Source organism: Cherax quadricarinatus, unplaced genomic scaffold, assembly GCF_038502225.1.
Source record: "Cherax quadricarinatus isolate ZL_2023a unplaced genomic scaffold, ASM3850222v1 Contig332, whole genome shotgun sequence".
Classification (NCBI taxonomy): Eukaryota; Metazoa; Arthropoda; class Malacostraca; order Decapoda; family Parastacidae; genus Cherax; species Cherax quadricarinatus.
Window position 1 is genome coordinate 1 of NW_027195358.1, and position 9997 is coordinate 9997.

Genomic DNA, 9997 nt, shown 5'->3' on the forward strand with positions numbered 1-9997 from the left:
TGGCTGCCCAGCAATACAGGGACCCTGATGCTTCCCAATAATACACGTAACCTGATGATGCACAATCAATACTGGAACCTTGGTGATGCCCAGCAATACAGGGACCCTGATGCTTCCCAATAATACACGTAACCTGATGATGCACAATCAATACTGGAACCTTGGTGATGCCCAGCAATACAGGGACCCTGATGCTTCCCAATAAAACTCATAACCTGATGATGCACAATCTATACTGGAACCTTGGTGATGCCCAGAAATACTGGGACCTCGATTTTCTTTTTCTGAAGGTAATAAAACAAAAAGTATGAAATTTGATGGAAAATTGACAAAATTATCCTCTCGCAAAATTTGATGTGTCAGCGATAATTACGCATCGGCGATTTTGCAGACTTTGACTCCCATTTCAGGCCAATTACCTTATTCCAGTCGACCAAATTCTTAGCTATTTCACTAGTATAACTTCTATTCTATCGATTGAGCACAAGAGATTGCCAACTGAACTGTTTGAACTACAAAATAAAGTGATTGGAAATTGGTAGTTTGGCCAATTTAGTGCAAAACAGCGTCCAGAATAAATAGTGCAGGCATTCCTGGCACTACACTAACATTTCCTCTGTTCATTAGTTACATTTTCAGGCTTTACAAATGAATTCCATTTTTATTTTTATTTCACATAATGAATTTTTATTCAAACCAAAAAATAAAAGATTTACTCTCATGCAATATTGTAATAATTGCACAAATAATATCAGCACATTTGTGAACGTATATTAGATGCAACAGCTGGCATGTATTAGACATGCGAGGTCATTTGTTTACTCTTGAACAGTGGCAAAAATTTAACATTTCCAGTACTTTGAGCTCACTTTCAAGCCATTATCATTATTAAACCAGTAAAATCATCTCTATATCTTTAATATATCTTCCATTCTATCAAATGAGATCAAGAAATCGCAAATACAACTAAAAAAAACATATGAAAATACACTGTAAAGTTGCTGTTTTAATAAAAAATTACGGTCTGTTTTTTTTCTCTCATTATGCACTGTGTGCTGCAGGATTTTTTTTATGTGGAGCACACATGCAACATAGATATATTCTCTCATATCAAGGTCCAAATTTACCACTCACAGCTCATAAGAGTGAGCTGAGCTCATGGCATAAATCTACGGTTTGGACACCCAACGTAAAGCCATAGATCTATGGCACAGACCCTGAAAGGGTTAAGGTTTACTATACAAATAGTAGGAGTCTAAGAAATAAGATAGATGAGCTAAGATTACTTGCAGGTGCAAGTAACATTGATATTCTTGCTATAACGGAGACCTGGTTCAACCTGAAAGATAGAGAAATGCCTTCTGAATGCAACATACAGGGTTATAAACTATTCCACACTGATAGGGTCAACAGGAAGGGTGGTGGAGTGGTGATGTATGTGTCAGACACAATATAAGATTAGAAACGTCAGACACAGAATCTGTTTGGCTACAGTTTCTCGAGGGTTGTGACAAATTAATAGACCCCCAAACCTTGAGTGCAGTAAGCTGTTATGGGACGAAATTCATAAAGCGTCTAGATGTGAAAATGCTGTGTTAATGGGAGATTTTAACTTTAGACAAATTGAATGGAACAATATGACAGGAAATCTTGAGTCTAGTGACTTTTTTGACACAGTTCAGGATTACTTTTTAAAACAGTTTGTGACAGAACCAACTAGAGGAAACAATCTGCTTGACTTGGTTCTTGCCAACAAAGAATCACTAATTAATAATGTTGAGGTTAATGATGAGCTTGGGGAAAGCAATCACAAATCACTTAGTTTCAATATATCGCAGAATTATCCAGATAACTGCAATCAAATCTCTGTCCCAGACTTTTGCTTAGCCAGTTTCATGGAACTGAGACATTACCTGGGTGGGCTAAATTGGGAAGACCTGACTGTGGGTCAGGTAGGTGGTGTTGGTTGCCAATATGACGTTTTTCAGAGCATAGTCCTATTAACCCTTTCAGGGTCAAAGGCCAAAATCAGAAGTAGTGGTGCTCCAGTGTCCAAGAAATTTTGAAAAAAAAAAAAAAAAAAAAAAATTTACAGAATTAAAGATAATATTTTTGTGAAAGTAATAAAACAAAAAAAAATTCTGATCAGTACTTACCGAGATACAGCGGCGGGAAGTTGACCCAAAATGACTGGGTGGCGGCAACATCAGTGACTTCCGCAAAATCGCATTTTTTTTTATTTTACGTTTTTTATACTTTTTTCTTTTCTTTTCTAATTTTTTTCTTTTTCTAGTAACATTTGTGGCCTGTGAGACCAATATAATGTATATTGTATAAGTGTACACTCATTGTATTCAACACAATAACTGCACTAATTTATCATTATATTGCTTACAAAACTTGTTTTGGAGTTTATTGTAAACAAAATGATGAAAATATTAGTGCAGTTATTGTGTTGAATACAATGGTACCATATAGTACCATATGGTACAATGGTGCCATAGGATGCAATGGTGCCATATGGTACAATGGTGCCATATGGTACAATGGTACCATATGGTACAATGGCATCATATGATACAATGGTACCATATGGTAGAATATGGTACAATGGCACCATTTGGTACAATGGTAATATATGATACAATGGTACCATATGGTGCAATGGTACCTTATGGTACCATATGGTGCAATGGTACCTTATGGTACCATATGGTGCAATGGTACCTTATGGTACCATATGGTGCAATGGTACCTTATGGTATCATATGGTGCAATGGTACTACATGGTACATTGTACCATACAGTACAATGATGCCATATGGTTCATTGTACCATATGGAACTATATGGTACTGTTGTATTCAACACAAACACACTAATATTTTCATCATTATTTTGTTTGCAGTAAGTGTTTACAACAAAAATGTTGTATATTAGTAATGTTCTATTATATATTTACAAATGTACAGGAACTCGACATGTTACTTGAGGTGGATGACAGAAAGCTTTGTCTTGGAAATTGCTGAGTCACTAGCTAGCTTGCGTCGCCACTCACTCAGTCTTGGCTGGTGCCTGCTGCCACCAACACATCCTATTGACCATATGGTACATGGTATCATATGTTACAGGGTACCATATGGTACATTGTACTATAAGGCATAGGGTACCATACAGTACAGGATAACATATGGTGCAGGGTACCACATGGTACAGGGTACTATATGGTACAGGGTACCATATGGTACAGGGTACCATATGGTGCAGGGTACAACATGGTACAGGGTACTGTATGGTACAGGGTACTGTATGGTACAGGGTACTGTATGGTACAGGGTACTGTATGGTACAGGGTACTGTATGGTACAGGGTACTGTATGGTACAGGGTACTGTATGGTACAGGGTACTGTATGGTACAGGGTACTGTATGGTACAGGGTACTGTATGGTACAGGGTACTGTATGGTACAGGGTACTGTATGGTACAGGGTACTGTATGGTACAGGGTACTGTATGGTACAGGGTACTGTATGGTACAGGGTACTGTATGGTACAGGGTACTGTATGGTACAGGGTACTGTATGGTACAGGGTACTGTATGGTACAGGGTACTGTATGGTACTGTATGGTACAGGGTACTGTATGGTACAGGGTACTGTATGGTACAGGGTACTGTATGGTACAGGGTACTGTATACAGGGTACAGGGTACTGTATGGTGTACTATGGTACAGGGTACTGTATGGTACAGGGTACTGTATGGTACAGGGTACTGTATGGTACAGGGTACTGTATGGTACAGGGTACTGTATGGTACAGGGTATATGGTACAGGACACCATATGGTACAGGGATCCCTATGGAAATTAGTCAACCTGGCATTTTTGAGTTATCCTAGGATTTTATACATAAGATAATCTATGTAACTGTATTTGTGTACACCTGAATAAACTTTCTTAACCGCATGTGGCATCGTAAGTAAGTTTATTTAGGTATACACAAATAAAGGTACATTGAATATCATACTTAGCAGCATATGTTTGGAGAACATAGGATAACCAAAAAAAAGTCAGAGAGACTTATTATCATATGGTACAATGTACCATATGATATAATGTACCATATGGTACAATGTACCCTATGGCACATTGTACCATTGCATTATATGATACCATTGTATGACATGGCACCATTGTACCATATGGTACCATACGGTTCAAAACCATAGAATTCCTCTTCAGCTCCACTTCCATCAGTCTTAGAACTGTAAGTTGTGAAGAGGAGAGTCAGAATTCGCCCGGAGAGTGAGTGGGGAGTGAGAGCTTCCTTGCCGCCAGGCATGATGAACAAAGCTACTTTGGCGGTGTTCCCACAATGCCATGCGGGCGTCCAGATTTTTTCTATAGTGTGCACACTGACCACCCAGACCCATTCTCTCAGATGTAGGCCTACCAGCCTTCTCGCTCTAAATTTGATGGCGCTAGAATTTTGGCGTAGATCTATGGTTTGGACCCTCAACATCAACATAAAGCCGTAGATCTACTGCACGGACCCTGAAAGGGTTAATAATTTGATTCATTTTGGAGACTTAGTGAAACTTTTGAATGAGTGTGTGTTGCTGTTGATGTTGAAGGTTGTTCAAGGCTAGCTGTTGATATTGAAGGTTGTTCAAGGCTAGCTGTTGATGTTGAAGGTTGTTCAAGGCTAGCTGTTGATGTTGAAGGCTGTTCAAGGCTAGCTGTTGATGTTGAAGGTTGTTCAAGGCTAGCTGTTGATGTTGAAGGTTGTTCAAGGCTAGCTGTTGATGTTGAAGGTTGTTCAAGGCTAGCTGTTGATGTTGAAGGTTGTTCAAGGCTAGCTGTTGATGTTGAAGGCTGTTCAAGGCTAGCTGTTGATGTTGAAGGTTGTTCAAGGCTAGCTGTTGATGTTGAAGGTTGTTCAAGGCTAGCTGTTGATGTTGAAGGCTGTTCAAGGCTAGCTGTTGATGTTGAAGGTTGTTCAAGGCTAGCTGTTGATGTTGAAGGCTGTTCAAGGCTAGCTGTTGATGTTGAAGGCTGTTCAAGGCTAGCTGTTGATGTTGAAGGTTGTTCAAGGCTAGCTGTTGATGTTGAAGGTTGTTCAAGGCTAGCTGTTGATGTTGAAGGTTGTTCAAGGCTAGCTGTTGATGTTGAAGGTTGTTCAAGGCTAGCTGTTGATGTTGAAGGTTGTTCAAGGCTAGCTGTTGATGTTGAAGGTTGTTCAAGGCTAGCTGTTGATGTTGAAGGTTGTTCAAGGCTAGCTGTTGATGTTGAAGGCTGTTCAAGGCTAGCTGTTGATGTTGAAGGTTGTTCAAGGCTAGCTGTTGATGTTGAAGGTTGTTCAAGGCTAGCTGTTGATGTTGAAGGCTGTTCAAGGCTAGCTGTTGATGTTGAAGGCTGTTCAAGGCTAGCTGTTGATGTTGAAGGCTGTTCAAGGCTAGCTGTTGATGTTGAAGGTTGTTCAAGGCTAGCTGTTGATGTTGAAGGTTGTTCAAGGCTAGCTGTTGATGTTGAAGGCTGTTCAAGGCTAGCTGTTGATGTTGAAGGTTGTTCAAGGCTAGCTGTTGATGTTGAAGGTTGTTCAAGGCTAGCTGTTGATGTTGAAGGCTGTTCAAGGCTAGCTGTTGATGTTGAAGGCTGTTCAAGGCTAGCTGTTGATGTTGAAGGCTGTTCAAGGCTAGCTGTTGATGTTGAAGGTTGTTCAAGGCTAGCTGTTGATGTTGAAGGCTGTTCAAGGCTAGCTGTTGATGTTGAAGGCTGTTCAAGGCTAGCTGTTGATGTTGAAGGCTGTTCAAGGCTAGCTGTTGATGTTGAAGGTTGTTCAAGGCTAGCTGTTGATGTTGAAGGCTGTTCAAGGCTAGCTGTTGATGTTGAAGGCTGTTCAAGGCTAGCTGTTGATGTTGAAGGTTGTTCAAGGCTAGCTGTTGATGTTGAAGGTTGTTCAAGGCTAGCTGTTGATGTTGAAGGTTGTTCAAGGCTAGCTGTTGATGTTGAAGGCTGTTCAAGGCTAGCTGTTGATGTTGAAGGTTGTTCAAGGCTAGCTGTTGATGTTGAAGGTTGTTCAAGGCTAGCTGTTGATGTTGAAGGCTGTTCAAGGCTAGCTGTTGATGTTGAAGGTTGTTCAAGGCTAGCTGTTGATGTTGAAGGTTGTTCAAGGCTAGCTGTTGATGTTGAAGGTTGTTCAAGGCTAGCTGTTGATGTTGAAGGCTGTTCAAGGCTAGCTGTTGATGTTGAAGGCTGTTCAAGGCTAGCTGTTGATGTTGAAGGTTGTTCAAGGCTAGCTGTTGATGTTGAAGGCTGTTCAAGGCTAGGTGTTGATGTTGAAGGTTGTTCAAGGCTAGCTGTTGATGTTGAAGGCTGTTCAAGGCTAACTGTTGATGTTGAAGGTTGTTCAAGGCTAGCTGTTGATGTTGAAGACTGTTCAAGGCTAGCTGTTGATGTTGAAGGCTGTTCAAGGCTAGCTGTTGATGTTGAAGGCTGTTCAAGGCTAGCTGTTGATGTTGAAGGCTGTTCAAGGCTAGCTGTTGATGTTGAAGGCTGTTCAAGGCTAGCTGTTGATGTTGAAGGCTGTTCAAGGCTAGCTGTTGATGTTGAAGGTTGTTCAAGGCTAGCTGTTGATGTTGAAGGCTGTTCAAGGCTAGGTGTTGATGTTGAAGGTTGTTCAAGGCTAGCTGTTGATGTTGAAGGCTGTTCAAGGCTAGCTGTTGATGTTGAAGGTTGTTCAAGGCTAGCTGTTGATGTTGAAGGTTGTTCAAGGCTAGCTGTTGATGTTGAAGGCTGTTCAAGGCTAGCTGTTGATGTTGAAGGCTGTTCAAGGCTAGCTGTTGATGTTGAAGGCTGTTCAAGGCTAGCTGTTGATGTTGAAGGCTGTTCAAGGCTAGCTGTTGATGTTGAAGGCTGTTCAAGGCTAGCTGTTGATGTTGAAGGCTGTTCAAGGCTAGCTGTTGATGTTGAAGGCTGTTCAAGGCTAGCTGTTGATGTTGAAGGCTGTTCAAGGCTAGCTGTTGATGTTGAAGGCTGTTCAAGGCTAGCTGTTGATGTTGAAGACTGTTCAAGGCTTGCTGTTGATGTTGAAGGCTGTTCAAGGCTAACTGTTGATGTTGAAGGCTGTTCAAGGCTAGCTGTTGATGTTGAAAGCTGTTCAAGGCAAGCTGTTGATGTTGAATGCTGTTCAAGGCTAGCTGTTGATGTTGAAGGCTGTTCAAGGCTAGCTGTTGATGTTGAAGGCTGTTCAAGGCTAGCTGTTGATGTTGAAGGCTGTTCAAGGCTAGCTGTTGATGTTGAAGGCTGTTCAAGGCTACCTGTTGATGTTGAAGGCTGTTCAAGGCTAGCTGTTGATGTTGAATGTTCAAGGCTAGCTGTTGATGTTGAAGGCTGTTCAAGGCTGTTGATGTTGCTATTCAAGGCTAGCTGTTGATGTTAGCTGTTGATGTTGAAGGCTGTTGAAGGATAGCTGTTGATGTTGAAGTCTGTTCAAGGATAGCTGTTGATGTTGAAGGCTGTTCAAGGCTAGCTGTTGATGCTGAAGGCTGTTGAAGGCTAGCTGCTGATGTTGAAGGCTGTTCAAGGCTAGCTGTTGATGTTGAAGGCTGTTCAAGGCTAGCTGTTGATTTTGAAGGCTGTTCAAGGCTAGCTGTTGATGTTGAAGGCTGTTCAAGGCTAGCTGTTGATGTTGAAGGCTGTTCAAGGCTAGCTGTTGATGTTGAAGGCTGTTCAAGGCTAGCTGTTGATGTTGAAGGTTGTTCAAGGCTAGCTGTTGATGTTGAAGGCTGTTCAAGGCTAGCTGTTGATGTTGAAGGCTGTTCAAGGCTAGCTGTTGATGTTGAAGGCTGTTCAAGGCTAGCTGTTGATGTTGAAGGCTGTTCAAGGCTAGCTGTTGATGTTGAAGGCTGTTCAAGGCTAGCTGTTGATGTTGAAGGCTGTTCAAGGCTAGCTGTTGATGTTGAAGGCTGTTCAAGGCTAGCTGTTGATGTTGAAGGCTGTTCAAGGCTAGCTGTTGATGTTGAAGGTTGTTCAAGGCTAGCTGTTGATGTTGAAGGCTGTTCAAGGCTAGCTGTTGATGTTGAAGGCTGTTCAAGGCTAGCTGTTGATGTTGAAGGCTGTTCAAGGCTAGCTGTTGATGTTGAAGGCTGTTCAAGGCTAGCTGTTGATGTTGAAGGCTGTTCAAGGCTAGCTGTTGATGTTGAAGGCTGTTCAAGGCTAGCTGTTGATGTTGAAGGCTGTTCAAGGCTAGCTGTTGATGTTGAAGGCTGTTCAAGGCTAGCTGTTGATGTTGAAGGCTGTTCAAGGCTAGCTGTTGATGTTGAAGGCTGTTCAAGGCTAGCTGTTGATGTTGAAGGTTGTTCAAGGCTAGCTGTTGATGTTGAAGGCTGTTCAAGGCTAGCTGTTGATGTTGAAGGCTGTTCAAGGCTAGCTGTTGATGTTGAAGGCTGTTCAAGGCTAGCTGTTGATGTTGAAGGTTGTTCAAGGCTAGCTGTTGATGTTGAAGGCTGTTCAAGGCTAGCTGTTGATGTTGAAGGCTGTTCAAGGCTAGCTGTTGATGTTGAAGGTTGTTCAAGGCTAGCTGTTGATGTTGAAGGCTGTTCAAGGCTAGCTGTTGATGGGGAAGGCTGTTCAAGGCTAGCTGTTGATGTTGAAGGCTGTTCAAGGCTAGCTGATGATGTTGCTGAATGCTGTTCAAGGCTAGCTGTTGATGTTGAAGGCTGTTCAAGGCTAGCTGTTGATGTTGAAGGCTGTTCAAGGCTAGCTGTTGATGTTGAAGGCTGTTCAAGGCTAGCTGTTGATGTTGAAGGCTGTTCAAGGCTAGCTGTTGATGTTGAAGGCTGTTCAAGGCTAGCTGTTGATGTTGAAGGCTGTTCAAGGCTAGCTGTTGATGTTGAAGGCTGTTCAAGGCAAGGCTAGCTGTTGATGTTGAAGGCTGTTCAAGAAGGCTGTTCAAGGCTAGCTGTTGATGTTGAAGGCTGTTCAAGGCTAGCTGTTGATGTTGAAGGCTGTTCAAGGCTAGCTGTTGATGTTGAAGGCTGTTCAAGGCTAGCTGTTGATGTTGAAGGCTGTTCAAGGCTAGCTGTTGATGTTGAAGGCTGTTCAAGGCTAGCTGTTGATGTTGAAGGCTGTTCATGGCTAGCTGTTGATGTTGAAGGCTGTTCAAGGCTAGCTGTTGATGTTGAAGTATGTTCTAGGCTAGCTGTTGATGTTGAAGGCTGTTCAAGGCTAGCGGTTGATGTTGAAGGCTGTTCAAGGCTAGCTGTTGATGTTGAAGGCTGTTCAAGGCTAGCTGTTGATGTTGAAGGCTGTTCAAGGCTAGCTGTTGATGTTGAAGGCTGTTCAAGGCTAGCTGTTGATGTTGAAGGCTGTTCAAGGCTAGCTGTTGATGTTGAAGGCTGTTCAAGGCTAGCTGTTGATGTTGAAGGCTGTTCAAGGCTAGCTGTTGATGTTGAAGGCTGTTCAAGGCTAGCTGTTGATGTTGAAGGCTGTTCAAGGCTAGCTGTTGATGTTGAAGGCTGTTCAAGGCTAGCTGTTGATGTTGAAGGCTGTTCAAGGCTAGCTGTTGATGTTGAAGGTTGTTCAAGGCTAGCTGTTGATGTTGAAGGCTGTTCAAGGCTAGCTGTTGATGTTGAAGGCTGTTCAAGGCTAGCTGTTGATGTTGAAGGCTGTTCAAGGCTAGCTGTTGATGTTGAAGGCTGTTCAAGGCTAGCTGTTGATGTTGAAGGCTGTTCAAGGCTAGCTGTTGATGTTGAAGGCTGTTCAAGGCTAGCTGTTGATGTTGAAGGCTGTTCAAGGCTAGCTGTTGATGTTGAAGGCTGTTCAAGGCTAGCTGTTGATGTTGAAGGCTGTTCAAGGCTAGCTGTTGATGTTGAAGGCTGTTCAAGGCTAGCTGTTGATGTTGAAGGCTGTTCAAGGCTAGCTGTTGATGTTGAAGGCTGTTCAAGGCTAGCTGTTGATGTTGAAGGCTGTTCAAGGCTAGCTGTTGATGTTGAAGGCTG